This window comes from Saimiri boliviensis, chromosome 11 (genome assembly GCF_048565385.1).
Source record: "Saimiri boliviensis isolate mSaiBol1 chromosome 11, mSaiBol1.pri, whole genome shotgun sequence".
In the NCBI taxonomy this organism is placed as follows: Eukaryota; Metazoa; Chordata; class Mammalia; order Primates; family Cebidae; genus Saimiri; species Saimiri boliviensis.
The window spans coordinates 24390150-24406097 of NC_133459.1; the positions used below are offsets into that span (position 1 = coordinate 24390150).

Consider the following 15948-nt stretch of genomic DNA (forward strand, 5'->3'; position numbering starts at 1 on the left):
TGTGGGGGAAAAAAAAGGACCGGGCTTTTGACTTTACTCTTATTTCCTGTTCAGCCCGGTATTTCAAGCTCAGCTTGCTCTGAGCAGAAGTTGGGCAACTTGATATTACCAAAGTCATCCTGGTCTAGCAGAAAAAAGCCCAGGCTGTGGTGTAGCAGATGTTGAATACTAGCTCCCTATCAGCAGTACAAATATATTCCTGAGAAGATGTAGGACCTTCATCAGATTCTCCAAGGCACTACATCTCAGGAATATATTTGCCTATAATTTCAGGGGATTTATGGATCTCAGAAGCCCACACGGATCCCCAGTTAAGGGACCCCAAGCACCTCTGGGCCAAAGCTCCTCAATCGAAAGCAGGCCATAGGTGAGGAGGCTTTTAGAAAACCTGTGTTGTTTCATTTCTTGATCTGGGTGCTGGTTAGATGTGTTCACTTTGTGAAAATTCATCAAGAAGCTAGGCATGGTAGCTCATGCCTGTAAGCCCAGCACTTTGGGAGACCAAGGTGGGTGGATAGCCTGAGGTCAGGAGTTTGTGACCAGCCTGGACAACATGGTGAAACCCTGTCTCTATTTTTAAAAAATACAAAAATTAGCCGGGCGTGATGGCAGGCACCTGTAATTCCAGCCACTTGGGAGGCTGAGGCAGGAGAATCGCTTGAACTTGAGAGGAGGAGGTTGCAGTGACCTGAGACCATGCCATTGCACTGCAGCCTGGGCAACAAGAGCAAAACTCCGTCTCAAAAAAAAAAAAAAAAGAAAAAAGAAAATTCATCAAGCTGCACTTAAAATGTTAAAATGTTTACATTTTTCTCTAGGTATGTTACCTTTTAAGAAAAATATTATTTTTTAAAAAATGTGCATTGGGGCTACTGGTGACAGCTATTGTCAGGCAGAAGGAAAGGACACAGTCTCTGAAAACAGACTTTACCTTTCTGTTACAAGCTGTGTGAGTTTCATGAGTTCCCTATCCCCTCAATTTCAGTTTCCCACATGTTTAAGCAGAGACAGTACCTGACTTAGAGCACTGTGAAGATAAAAGGAGCTGATGCATGTAGAAATGAGTGGCATACTCAGGAAATGTCAGTGCTTCCTGTTCACCCAGGAGGACTCATAGGAAATGACTCTGAGCTGCCTTTACTGCTAATTTTACTGCTGATAAGGAGCAGGTTGATTGGTTTGTTTAATTTAGCTTATATTTTTACCACAATTATCAGGGAAATATATTTTTGGTTACGATAAAGTCCTGCTTGTCTCTTTGCCCTGCAGCCCTATTTAAGAACATGATAGTTCAATAAAAATCCCCTCAGCCCGGTTTTCTTTCCTCTTTCTATTCGCCGATAACATGATTGATTGTAATTCAGGATGTTTACTGTCTCTTTCACATAGACTACCACTCATGGAAAATAGGAAAGTAGTAATAAGTTTCAAATACTAGAATGACATGCCATTTCTCCTGGCTTTAGGTAGAAGGCAGGAAGAGTTTACTGATGTGATCTGAGAAGCAACCGTAGACGCACAGCTGCGAGGGGGTCGTGCAGCAGGGCAGCAATGGCTAGAACTTGGAAGCTGGAATTACAATAGACTCAGTGGTTCTCAACTTTGGCTGCGTGTTAGAATTTTATTTTATTTTATTTTATTTTATTTTATTTTTATTTTTATTTTTTTGAGACGGAGTTTCGCTCTTGTTACCCAGGCTGGAGTGCAATGGCGCGATCTCGGCTCACCGCAACCTCCGCCTCCTGGGTTCAGGCAATTCTCCTGCCTCAGCCTCCTGAGTAGCTGGGATTACAGGCACGTGCCACCATGCCCAGCTAATTTTTTGTATCTTTAGTAGAGACGGGGTTTCACCATGTTGACCAGGATGGTCTCGATCTCTCGACCTCGTGATCCACCCGCCTCAGCCTCCCAAAGTGCTGGGATTACAGGCTTGAGCCACCGCGCCCGGCTGTGCATGTTAGAATTTTAAACTGAGGAGGGTAAAAGCAAACAAAAAATCCTGATGACTTCTGCTTCTGGCCATTGTGGAGTAACAGACTTCTATTCCTGCAGTAAACAACTAAAATGCCAGATGTTGGGAAACTAGCGGTGCATGACAGTCATCCTCGGAGAAAATGATCAAATGGGGTGAGCCTTGTGGTTGCCCCAACTTGGAGGGAATCTTTAGGCTGCTGTACAGGGAATAAGTACCTAAATAGGGTTCAACAGTCTCCCTGAGTTGGGGAGACAGAGTTCAGGGTTCAAGGAGCACAAGGCAGGTAGGATTCATGGGGCAGAATATGAGAGAGAGAGAAGAGAGAGAGATGGTAACAAAAATTCCAGACCTTGTTTATTTATCTTTTTCTTTTCTTTTTTGTTTTGTTTTTTATCTGTCGGTGATAGTTCCAGACCTTTGCAGGAAGTTTTCCTCAAGATATCAGCTGAGGCAGGGTAATCCCAGCACTTTAAGAGGCCAAGCCACTTGAGTCCTGGAGTTGGAGACCAGGCTGGGCAACATGGCCAAACCCCATCTGTACAAAAAAAATACATTTAGCCAGGTGTGGTGGTGTATGACTATAGTCCCAGCTACTCGGGAGGCTGAGGTGGGAGAATCACCCAGGAAAGTCAAGACTGCAGTAAGCTGGGATCACTCGAAGAAAACACACACGCGCACACGCGCACGCGCGCACACACACACACAGAGTATCAGCTAAGTACTAATCAGTGATGCTATGAAGATATTATTGGACCTGAATGCAGGAAAGATCACCTGAAAGGATTAGGCAGAACAATTCTGGAGTTGACACAGGGCCAAGAATAATTGGTATTTCCACCAGCAAGAACAGAAAGGCCTTCCAATACACAGTGCATCACAGAAGAGTATCTCAGTAGTGAGGCCAACACTAAACAGCTATTCTGGACCTGCCTATCAAAGCTTAAAAGTAAGTCTTGAAAGGTATGGTAAATTAGATCTATATTGGCTTTTCTTTGTGATTCTAGAATGCCTTATTCTATGAAATACAATGAGTGTTCCAATAAGCCGAGCAGAAGAGTTTGGTTTTACAGATGGAAAAGGGCTGAGAAAAGCAGAAACAGAGAACAAAAAATAGTTTGTTTCAGTTACTCTCCTTATAGGGTTAAAACAGACACAGGCATTGTGGGTTGCTGCACCCTGCCAGGGGTCCCAATGACTTGTACCAGAACCCCCAGGGGACACAGCCTGAGTCCCTGCCCATCAGATCATCTGGAACTTCTGTCCAGAGAGGAGACAGCAACTGGAAATTCTCTCAGTCAAGGTCCAAACCTAAAAGAGTCCAAACCTAAAAGAATCCCACCCACCAGGACTATGACCAGTTATTAATGAAATTGTTTCTGTGTTTGGGCACATAACTATATTCTTTTATAACAAAATCATTTATTTTAAACATTATGATTTTTTATTCCTTATATGCACGGTCCCATGATAGACCAAGGGACTTGTAAGCTCCGAATCCATGAGATCAGAATCTGACATCCTAAATATCAATTTAGAATGAATTTAAACCAAAAACTCTGCCATGAAACTCAGAAAGATAAGTGATTTAATAAAACCAGTCTCTAAATAAATAAATAGATTAAAATTTAAAAATTAGAAAACAACAAAAAACAGGGAAATTCATTTTCATGCCAGCTCAGGTAAACTGGGCCGCTTTTGAATGGTTGCTGTGAATCTCCTGGGTTTTTTGTTTGTTTGTTTTTCGGGTGTGTGTGTGTGTGTGTGTGTGTGTGTGTTTTATAGTAGGGTTGGGGTAGATTGGCCTGTTTCAGAGTTCAGTTTAATTATGTGGCACCTAGCATGAGTGACTCCATTCTGGTTTGGCCTGATCTGCTAGTGCTTAGTGCAGGAGGCTAGTCCAAAACAATGGTCTCCTAAACATTTTATTTAACAAAATACATTTTTTTCTAAATAACAGAATGTGCTAGGACAAAGCTCAAAAATACTTAAGAGTCAAAAAATTCCACTTCTCAATAATATAAAATTCACAAAGTCTCCCAGCCAATTAAAAATATTAGGAAGGGTCCAGGTCCAGTGGCTTATGCTTGTGATCTCAGCACTTCCGGAGGCCAATGCAAGAGGATTGCTTGAGCCCAGAAGTTCAAGACTAGCTTGGGCAACATAGTGAGACTCATCTCTATTGAAAAAAAAGAATTAGCTGGGGTTTCTGGTGTGGTGGCACGTGCCTGTAGTCCCAGCTATTCAGGAGGCTGAGATGGGAGGAGCACTTGAGCCCAGGAGTTGGAGGTTTCGTGAGCCGAGATCACACCACTGCACTCCAGTGTGGTTGACAAAGCGAAACCCCAACTCGAAAAAAAAAAAAAAATTAGGACTTCCCATTTCTAGTTCGGCCAAAAGGAGCTTAGAAGTCACCACTCCATCCTAACAATTAAAAACCTGAACAAATGGAAATATCAACAACTCTTCTTAGACATGTCAGAGCAGTGAGGTCACAGGGTGAACTCCTGCCCCCGTAATTTGAGAGTGTGGAAACGGTGCAGGGGTAAGAAAACCTAAACTGTAATTGATGAATTGCTCAGTGTGGACAACTCTTGAGAGTTAAGAAGTCCAGGGGGACCCAATCATAGGGGCCCCACACACTATTACCTCCAGGAGCTCTGCCAGGTCCTCACAGGTGCTCATTCTTCTGCTAACGGGAAGGGAAAAGGAACCATTTTGAAATCTGCCTAAACATTCTGTTCTTCACAAGGACAGCCCTCAGGAGCAACTATTTTACCAGAGCCTAATCTATTGTGGTTTTATCAGCAGAGCCTAACCTGTCTGAGGCAAGGGAAATACCCAATTCCAGTCCCCTCTAGCCATCCTGATCCATGTAAGGGAACTCCATCCACCAAGAGAAGCACTGGTGAAGTTCATAGCCCAAGGGCACAGGCTCCCCTATGAAAAGTCCAAGACCTAATCATAGGATTATAGAACACTCCCCACCCCCACGCGGTACGACATTACTAAAGGTCTATTTATGGCAGTTCCTTTTACCCAGTACATTACATCCACCATTCACAAAAAAGTACAAGGCATACTAAAAAGCAAAAAACACAATTTGAAGAGATTGAACAATCATCCGAATCAGAATCAGACATGGCAAGAATCCTGGAACTATCAGGACAGGAATTTTTTAAAATTATGATTAACATGCTAAGGACTTCAATGGAAAAAGTAGACAATGTGCACAAGCAGATGGATGATGTAAGCAGAGAGATGGAAATTCTAAGGATCAAAAAGAAATGCTAGAGATCAAAACCTCTGTAACAGACATGAAGAATGCTTTTGACGGGCTCATTAGTAGACTGGGCATGGCTGAGGAAAGAATCTCTGAGCTTGGACTTATGACAAGACAAACTTCCAAAACTGAAAAGCAAAGAGAAAAAGTCCAAAAAAATTTTAAAGAACAGAATATCAAATAATTCTTGGCCAACTATAAAAGGTATAACCTAAATGCAATGGGACTATTACAGGGAGAAAAAAGAGAGAAAGGAACAGAAGCAATAGTTGAGGTAATAATGACTCAGAATCGTCCCCAATTTTTTGTTTTTGAGACAGGGGCTGGTTCTGTCACCCAGACTGGAGTGCAATGGTGCGATCTTGGCTTACTGCAGCCTCCACTTCCTAGGCTCAAGCCATCCTCCCACCTCAGCCTCCCGAGTAGCTGGGACTACAGGCACCTGCTAATAAAAAACTAGCTGGGCATGATGGTGCGTGCCCATCGGGAGGCTGAGGTGGCATGATGGCTTGACCTCAGGAGGCAGAGGTTGCAGTGAGCTAAGATAGCACACTGCACTCTAGCCTGGGCGATAGAGCCAGAACTTGTCTCAAAAAACCATAAAGAAATAAAGAAATAAACCAACCAACCAGCGATACACTCAGAAGGGAGAGGCGATAAAACCTTCCCATGTCAACTCCGGCCCTGAAAAGAGAAGAAAATAGAACCACTTTTAAGAATTCATAACTTTTGGCCACGTGAGGTGGCTCATCCCTATAAGCTCAGCACTTTGGGAGGCCAAGGAGGGTGGATCACCTGAGGTCAGGAGTTTGAGACCAGCCTGGCCAGCATGGTGAAACCCATCTCTACCACAAATACAAAAATTAGAAGTGATGGTGCACATCTGTAGTCCCAGCTACTCGGGAGGCTGAGACAGGAGAATCACTTCAACCTGGGAGGCAGAGGTTGCAGTGAACCGAGCTCGCACCACTGCACTCCAGCCTGGGTGACAGAGCAAGACTCTGTCTCAAAAAAAAAAAAAAAAAAAAAAAAAAAATCATAACTTTCTAAAAAACAAAGAGAGTTCAAAACTTTCTTTCTTTCTTTTTGAGATGGAGTCTCACTCTTTTGCCAGGCTAAAGTGCAGTGGCACTATCTCAGCTCACTGCAACCTCTGCCTCCCCACTTCAAGCAATTCTGCCTGAGCCTCTCGAGCAGCTGGGACTATAGGCACCCACCACCATGCCCAGCTAATATATTTGTATTTTTAGTAGAGACAGGGTTTCACCATGTTGGCCAGGATGGTCTTGATTTCTTGACCTTGTGATCCTCCCGCCTCAGCCTCCCAAAGTGCTGGGATTACAAGCGTGAGCCACTGCACCTGACCAAGAGGTCACAACTTTCAAGCCAGCTCTCTCACGAAATCCCAAGTCAAATCACATTGCTATGTAATCCTAAAATCCTCAGATAATTTAAATTTTAAAGTGGTGTGAGTTTGTAGTACCAACACATTATTGATAGAAATCAATGCAAATTGTCTCTGAAGAAACTCAACTTCAACACAAGTCTAAAATAATTCCCACAGATTTCCAGACAGCACGAGCAGCTAGTAACGAAAAAATAGCTGAACACACAAGGTAATAAGGCATCATGCAGGAAAGAACAAGCAAGATTGGGAGGCAGTGGAAACAGACCTTTAAAGGTATTGGAATTACCAGACAGAATAAAAGATAATCTTGCTTAATATGTTTAAGGAAATAGGCCAGGCACATGGCTCACATCCGTAATCCTAGCACTTGGGAGGCTGAGGCGGGAAGATCATTGGAGCTCAGGAGTTTGAGACCAGCCTGGGCAACATGGCAAAACCCTGTCTCTACAACCAATACAAAAATTAGCCAGGCGTTATGGCACGCACCTGTAGTTTCAGCTACTTGGGGGGTCTGAGGCAGGAGGATACTTTGGGACCAGGAGGTTGAGGCTGCAGTGAGCAGAGATCACACCACTGCACTGTAGCCTAAGTGACAAAGTGAGACTCTGTCTCATGAAAAAGAGAGAGAGAAATAAGAAAAGAAAGAAAGAAGCTTGATACCAAGTAAATTTCAAAAAAAAAAAAATACAATTTCTGAAAATAAAAAAATTATGCTAATTGAAATGGATAACTCAGTGAACAGACTCATCATTAGGTTAGAATTTTTGAGATAATCATTTAAAAAACCAACTGAGAAAAATTAATTAATTAATTTTTTAAAAAAGAAAAAGTCGCCGGGCGCGGTGGCTCAAGCCTGTAATCCCAGCACTTTGGGAGGCCGAGGCGGGTGGATCACGAGGTTGAGAGATCGAGACCATCCTGGTCAACATGGTGAAACCCCGTCTCTACTAAAAATACAAAAATTAGGCCGGGCGCGGTGGCTCAAGCCTGTAATCCCAGCACTTTGGGAGGCCGAGGCGGGTGGATCACGAGGTCAAGAGATCGAGACCATCCTGGTCAACATGGTGAAACCCCGTCTCTACTAATGGTGCAAAAAATTAGCTGAGCATGGTGGCGCGTGCCTGTAATCCCAGCTACTCCGGAGGCTGAGGCAGGAGAATTGCCTGAACCCAGGAGGCGGAGGTTGCGGTGAGCCGAGATCGCGCCATTGCACTCCAGCCTGGGTAACAAGAGCGAAACTCCGTCTCAAAAAAAAAAAAAAAACAAAAACAAAAATTAGCTGGGCATGGTGGCACGTGCCTGTAATTCCAGCTACTCAGGAGGCTGAGGCAGGAGAATTGCCTCAACCCAGGAGGCGGAGGTTGCGGTGAGCCGAGATCGTGCCATTGCACTCCAGCCTGGGTAACAAGAGCGAAATTCTGTCTCAAAAAAAAAAAAAAAAAAAAAAAAAAGAAAAAGTCAAAAAAACAAAAACAAAAACACACCAAGAAAAGGCTGGGCACAGTGGCTCACGCCTGTAATTCCAGCACTTTGGGAGAACGAGGCAGGTGGATCACAAGGTCAGGAGTTCAAGACCAGCTTGACCAAGATGGTGAAACCCCATCTCTACTAAAAAAAATACAAAAAGTAGCCAAGTGGGGTGGCAGGTGCCTGTAATCCCAGCTACTCAGAAGGCTGAGGCAGGGAATTGCTTGAACACAGGAGGCAGAGGTTGCAGTAAGCTGAGATAGCGCCACTGCACTCCAGGCTGGGCAACAGAGGGAGACTCCATCTCAAAAAAAAAAAAGTGATTTTTTAAAGAGAGGGAAAGTACAGCAAATATAATGCACATTGCAAGATGAGTGAAATAAAAATATAGCAAAGTCTACAAGTAGGCTAAATTTTCCAAAGATAAAGGATGTCAGATTAAATAAAAGAATAAAATCTGCTATTAATAGGTTCTGTTTACAAAAGACAAATCTAAAACATCAGAACATAGATTGGCAAAGTTTAGAAAAATACTTGGAAAAAAAAAGAGGATGAAATAGCTATATTGAAGCTAAAAGCATCACTAGAGACAGTTTCTACCTAATGATGAAAATTCTATTCATCAGAGACAGAGATAATGTTTCTAAACTGGCACACATCTAATAACACTGCCTGTCAACACTCCACTGTCTTAATTACTGTAGAAGTAAATAAGTGAACCCTTAACATCGTCCTTGGCACATAGCAAGTGCTTAATAAATGTGAGTGGGTGATAGCAGCAGGAACATACGCCGTGACTTTGGTGAAGCCACTTGACTTCTATGAGCCTTAGTTATCTCTTCTGAAAAGTTATTTTTTCAAGTTACTTTGCAAATCAGATGTGAATAATATATGTGAAGATATTTCTTTTTATTTTATTATTTATTTATTTATTTTAGACGGAGTTTCACCATGTTGGCCAGGATGGTCTCAATCTCTTTTTTTTTTTTTTTTTTTTTTTTCACTACAAAATAATTTATTTTAACACACAGCTACAGCGAGAGACTCCTATGTACAAGCACCTTGCGCTCCTGACTACCCTCAACTAAGGGACCCTTTTCTTCCCCCTTGCCTTTCGGACCTCTTCTATCAGATCTTTCAGGTACTGGATCTCCTTGGCCAAGGAATCTGCCCTCTCTTTTAGAGCCTCATTCTTCTTTTCCAGCTCCTTGCACTCACCAGTGAGGGCCTCCTGCTCTGCCCTCTTCTTCTGGCGGTACCTAGTGGCTGCTGTCTTGTTTTGCTCCATCTTTTTCAATTTCTTATCCAGTTTCTCACCCTTTACTTTCGCTGCTACCATTTTCTCTCCAGGAGGGTCATAAGGTTTGGGGCGGCCAGAGTCACAAAGAACACCTGGAGATGGGAGGCTCCTATTTGGGGAGCCCCTGGCAGAGGGGCTATGCTGGGGAGAACCCAGATAGGACTCTGGGCTCATACAGATGCCACTATCATTATCTGAGGGAGCGTCTTCCTCCTTTATGCACTGCGGGATCATGGCAATATAAGCAGTGGAGTCTGGCTTCCTATCTCCTTCAGAGATATCCACTTCACTGCCCAGCTCTAAACTAAAGGAATGATCTGGAGTGGTGGAGAGGACCCCTGGGGATAGGGGAAGAGGTTGCAAGAAGGTGAAAGGGGCAACCTGGTCGGGTTTTGTTAAACTTTCTGGGAGATGGCCAATTGGGTTCACCGCCTGGGGGGGCTCCTTATTAGTCTCCTGGACTAGGGGGGCAAAGAGATCACACGTGTCGTCCAACGTGGCCAAAAACTCATCTGTCATGGTTTCCAGGTCATCTACACGCAACAGGGCATCAAAGTCAAACTCGTTCGGATCCATTTTCTCCAACATCCAATCTGTCCCGGAGAAAGCATCCTCCTTGCCGTTGTTGGGGGCACTGACCAACCCATCCACAGCCAGCCATTCGGAGGAGCCCGCCTTAGCCTTGTCGCTGGAGAACCCATGAGGTTTGAAATGCTTGGCCACCTCCAGGTAGTCATCTAAGAGACCTAGGCTTTCCTCAGCCCCCAAACCCGACTGGTCGAAGGGGGACATCAAGTCCCCCTCCAACACCTCGCTGCTCAGGAAGCTCATCTCGGTCATGTTGCGGTGCTTTGCTGGAATCGAGGAATGTGCTTAATTCGAAAGTGTCTTTGTCGCATACAGCAACGCTGCTGCTGAATGCCGTGAGAAGCGCCATGGCTTAAGCCGCTGGGGGGTGCCGCTGCAGAGCCTGGTGCTACTGCCGCCGCTGCAAAGGCCAACACTGCCGCAGGCACTGCTGCCTCTAATACGCCATGGTGGCCTTAGGCCCTGCGGGCTGGGAGGGAAGGCGCACACGTGCGAAACGAACTACATCTGTGAACGAGTGAAGCAGAAAATGGTCTCAATCTCTTGACCACATGATCCACTTGCCTCGACCTCCCAAAGTGCTGGGATTACAGGTGTGAGCCACCACACCTGTCTGTGAAGATATTTCATACGCTGTAGAGAACAGTATAAACCCAGAGATCGCTGCTCTTACCAGTTAACTGGTATTACAAAGCACCAGTGGCAAGGTGAGCAACCATCTGAGCTGTCCTCAGCTGGAACAGCAGCCCCGAGGGTGTCTGGGGAGCTCAGAGCCAGGCTAGGCAGCACAGCCTGTGCTACTGGAGCTCAGGAAGAGTCTGTGGGCCAGGTGGTACCAGGTCAGCTTCTTGGAGAGTGAAGCCCGCCCTCTGGTGGATGATCCTTGCTCAAACTCAATCAGACGAGCTTTCCGGACGTCCTCGGGGGAAACCATCTGAGTCTTATATCTCCCCAATCCCATGGTCTTTCTTCCTGTAGATCTTCTAGGGTAGGGCAGGATAACTTTGGAAACAAAATTATTGTTACCTGTGCCTCCTGGTGCCAAGCTCACCTAAACTCAGAGTCCTTCTGTTAGGGGCCATAAGCCATTTACCATAGGTCCCCACAGGGCACCAGGAACCAAGGCTTGGACTCGGCTCCAATCCCCCAGTGACCTTTCCTTTTTTAGATCACTAGGGATGGAAAACGTGGTCTTCCTAGCTCAACCGACCTGGGTTAAAAGGTCTGGAGCGACAATCATCTGAGTGTCCTGCATTAACTGGAATGGCCTGACCTTTACACCCCACCTCCTTCAGTAGCCAGATACAGGTTGCCCCAGGAAGGGTGGGACCTCGGGTGAGGGGCTCTCAGCCACTGAGGCAGACCCTGAAGGAGGTGACAGAGGCAGGTCATCTGCTAACTATACTCCCTACTAATGGGCAGCAATGGACACCATCGAAAACTGTTGTCTACAAGAACCCACCCATACAAATTGAAGGTGCATCCCCTTAGGAATTCCTCTGGAACTTAGCAGAGGAATGCCAGTGGGACAAACTACAGCCCCCATGACGGCAGTCGGTCCTGGGGCTGCGAGTGATGGTGCTCATCTCCCTCCTCCTCTATTCATTCTAGACTCCCTTTACCCTCAGCTGTCACTTCTGCTGACCTCAGTGGCTCACATGATGGTGGGATCCAGACCTTCATCCCCAAGGAGCCTGAGCCCCTGGTCATCACGCCCTTCTCAGGCCAGAGTTGCATGACCTGTCCATTTGCAGTTACAGCGAAACAAAGGAATACCAAGAAGCACCCAAGCAGATCACCTGGGATCCACAAGGATTCCTCCTTGCCCCATTGTGTAACAGCTTTATTCCTATTTATACTCAGGGTCAAACACTTGTACCAAGACAAGGGTGCCAAGACTTCTCTTCTTTTTGGTGTTTTAGACAGAGCCTCCCTCTGTTGCCCAAGCTGGAGTGTAAAGGTTCGATCTCGGCTGACTGCAACCTCCTCCCAGATTCTCATGTCTCAGCCTCCCATGTAGCTGAGACCACAGGTGCACGCCACTACATCTGGCTAATTTTTGCATTTTTAGTAGAGATGGGGTTTCACCATGTTTGGCCAGTCTAGTCTTGAACTCCTGAACTCAGGTGATCTGCCTGCCTCAGCCTTCCAAAATGCTGGGATTGTAAGCATGAGCCACCATGCCCAGCGACCCTTCTTGATGGTAAGTCCTGGACACAAGCAGCTCAGGACACCTAGGAGGTAGACATTGCTTATAATTTAATGCAGATCTGTTTCTTTTTTCTTTTCTTTTCTTTTTCTTTTTTTTTTTTTTTTTGAGATGGGTCTCGCTATCTTGGCCAGGTTGGTCTTCAACTCCTGGCCTTAAGTGATCCTCACACTTTGGCCTAGCCAAAATGCTGGGGTTATGGGTATGAGCCACCATGCCCAGCCCTTTAATACAGATCTTGTTGGCAAAAGTGTGCACCCTTGTAGGACCAGCACCTCGAACCCTGCAGAGCTCAGAGTTGCAGGGCTGGCAAATACAAAGTCTCCCTCTGGGTCACTGGAGTAATGGTAAGTGGGATCACTCTTCCTTCTACCCCTTGGTTCCTGTATTCCTTTTTCTTCTTTATAGGGACCCAACGCCATGTAAAGGTCTTTGTTCAGGCTGGGCACGGTGGCTCATGCCTGTAATATCAGCACTTTGTGGGACTGTGGTGAAAGGATCACTTGAGCCCAGGAGCTTGAGACCAGACTGGACAATGGAGCAAGACTCTATCTCTGGTTTAAGAAAACAAAAAAGATAAAGGTCTTTTTTCAGCCAATGCTTTGGAGTGAGGATTGCCCAACAGTGTCCCATGTTGTGTCAAAAGGCCAGACCTTGGTACTCTCATCTCCCTCAATCACCAGAGGTGGGCTGCCGTGGGAAAAGCGTGACCTTGGGGAAGGCAGCTCTCAGAGCTGAGGCAGACCTTGAGGGAAGTGACAGCCATAGCAGTCAGCTGCCTGCACTCCCTGCTGATGGGCACCTTAGAGGTGCGTCATGAGTAAAGGAACCAGTTTATCCCTGCCCTCAACCCCACTTGTTTCCTTAAGCTTGTTCTCCTCCTGGTCCCAGGATGACCAGAATAGTCTTAGAAATCACATCTAGATAGAGCATCTAGAGCAAGGCAGGGGCCATTTCTTCCTGCATCTTCTTAAGAGCAAAGAAACCTTTCGTAGGTTCCTGCATCAGACTTTCCTTCCTGTGTCACTGGCCAGCAAAGGAAACTACATGGTTTTGGAAGGCCATCTGGGGCCCTTCTGATCCCCAATACCCACCCTCTCGAGAGACCCTCCTAGCCCCATCCCAGTCTCTTCAAGAACTGCATAAAACTCATTCACGAAGCAGATTTATTGAGCACCCACTATACACCAGGCACTGTTCCAGGGTCTTGTTTATCAATGAATAAAACAAAGATCTTGCCCTCATTGAACTTAGAGGAGACATTTATGAGTGTAAATAAGTAAATTATTATTATTATTATTATTATTATTATTACGGCAGAGTCTCATTCTGTTGCCCAGGCTGGAGTGCAGTGGTGCAATCTGAGCTCACAGCTGCCTCCACCTCCCAAGTTTAAGTAAATCTCCTGCCTCAGCCTCCTAAGTAGATGAGACTACAGGTGCCCGCCACCATGCCCAGCTAATTTTTGTATTTATAGTAGAGACGGGGTTTTACTGTGTTGGCCAGGGTAGTCTCAAACAGCTGACCTTAGGTGATCTGCCTGCCTCGGCCTCCCAAAGTGCTGGAATTACAGGCGTGAGCCACTGTGCCTGGCTGAGTACATTATTTAATATGCTAGAATATGATAAGTTACAAAAGAGAGAGAAGCAAATAAAAAATGGTGCAGGGTAAAAGGACTGGGAAGGCCACTGCAAGACACTGGGGGAATTGAAAGTAGTTAGCAAAAATCTTGTTCAGGTGAGACTTGAGAAAAGTCTTGAGGGGAAGGAGTCAGCAAAGCGCGTAACTGAAGGAAAAGCATTCCTGGCAAAGGCCAAAGGCCCCCAGGCAGAGCATGGTTGGTGTGTTTGAGAAACAGGCAAGGAGGACACGTGCGTCTGGACAGGGAGGACAGCAGGCCAAGAGGGCAGGGAGCTCACAGGGCCCGGCCACAGGAAGCCTGAAGGCTGCTAAGGATTTGACTTTACCCCGAGTGAAATGGGGAACCTTTTCAGAGTTCTGAGCAGAGAAGTGACATGACTGATATATTTTTAAAGAATTGATCTAGACTGGTATTGAGAATAGACTCTATGGGGGATGAGGTTAGAAGGAGGGAGACGTATTAGAGACTATCACAGCTGGCTGCGGTGGCTCACACCTATAATCCCAGCACTTTGGGAGGCTGAAGCAGGCGGATCACTGGAGGTCAGGAGTTCGAGACCAGCCTGGCCAACATGGTGAAACTCCGCATCTACTAAAAATACAAAAATTAGCTGGGCATTGTGGCAGGCGCCTGTAGTCCCAGCTACTTGGGAGGCTGCATGAGAATCACTTTAACTGGGAGGCAGAGGTTGCAGTGAGCCGAAATTGTGCCACTGCACTCCAGCCCAAGTGACAGAGCAAGACTCCACCTCAACAAATAAAAATAAAAAAATAGAGACTACTACAGTCCCAGGCAAGAGGGGACGGTGGCAGGGACCAGGGCGGAAGGAGTGGAGCCGGAAAGAGTGCTCCAAATGTAGATGGATTTCAAAGGTAAAGCCAGCAGATGCTGATGTATCAGATATGGAATGAAACAGAGACAGGTCAAAGGTTAGCCAAAAGATTAGCCCTGGCCTGAGCAATTGGGCAGGTGCTGAGTTAGGGAAGGCTCGAACGAGATGAGGAAGGCAACGGCAGAACAAGTTAGTGAAAGAGTGAGGTATTTCCGTAGTTCTGGACATGGGAATCTTGGGTTTCCAGATATTAGCATTACTTTAAGGCCAACATCTAGTACTTCCTAAATGGTCTGGATCTCCCTTCCTTCTACCCGGGAGAAGTTTTACAGTATGTACATGCAGCAGTGCTGCGACGTCCTTCTTTAAGGGACCTGGCCTCCTGTTCAATCAGAGCTTCAGGTCTGCAGACTGGCTGAGATCTGGAAATCAGCTGAAAGGCTGAGATGCTCCCTCATGACAACAATTCAAGTTAGGCGTCTGGCCGTGACATGAAGGCGTTTCTGTTTTATAACTCAGTAATATTTTTAACACACTGCTCATCCACTTCATTCCTAGGGACACTCTGGTCAAAGATTCCTGCAAGTCACAGGGATCTGGTTATCACTCCATCCCACTGCATGTTACAGTGAAGGCCCCTCCACTCTGGCAGTTCAGCTCTGCCACTTGGCCTCTGCCCCTCTGGGACCCTATCACCCCCAATGAGATCAGAGAGCCCATTTCAGTGGTGGCCCCTTCCAATGTGCCCAAAGGAGGACATCCACCATAAAATTTATCAAAGATGGGATGGGCGCAGTGGCTCACACCTGTAATCCCAGCACTTTCAGAGGCCAAGGCCAGTGGATAACTAGGTCAGGAGTTCAAGACCACCATGGTCAAGATGGTGAAACCCTGTCTCAACTAAAAGTACAAAAATTAGCCGGGCGTGGTGGCGCCTGTAGTCCCAGCTACTCAGGAGGCTGAGGCAGAGAATCACTTGAACCTGGGAGGTGGAGGTTGCAGCGAGCTGAGATCATGCCACTGCACTCCAGCCTGGGGGACAGAGTGAGATTCTGTCTCAAAAAAAAAAAAAAAAGTTATCAAGGATGCAGATGTTACTCTCACTGATCCTCTGTCAACTTCTAGGGGAAGAACGTATCCTCTGGGCCCTCTCGGGGAATGCACTCGGAGGGATCGGGCGTACATGCTTGCCCTTCCTTCCTTCGTCTCTTCTTTCCTTCCTTCCTTCTTTCTCTCCCTTTCTTTTT

At 46.0% G+C, this 15948-nt stretch overlaps 1 pseudogene across 1 annotated transcript; it reads right to left on the minus strand.

The window, feature by feature from the left end:
- Nucleotides 1–9207: 9207 nt before the first annotated feature.
- Nucleotides 9208–10566, minus strand: LOC101029597 (cyclic AMP-dependent transcription factor ATF-4 pseudogene; annotated as a pseudogene). The gene has a single exon (XR_012512351.1). The product of XR_012512351.1 is annotated as a cyclic AMP-dependent transcription factor ATF-4 pseudogene (transcript).
- Between the last annotated feature and the right edge of the window lie 5382 nt (nt 10567–15948).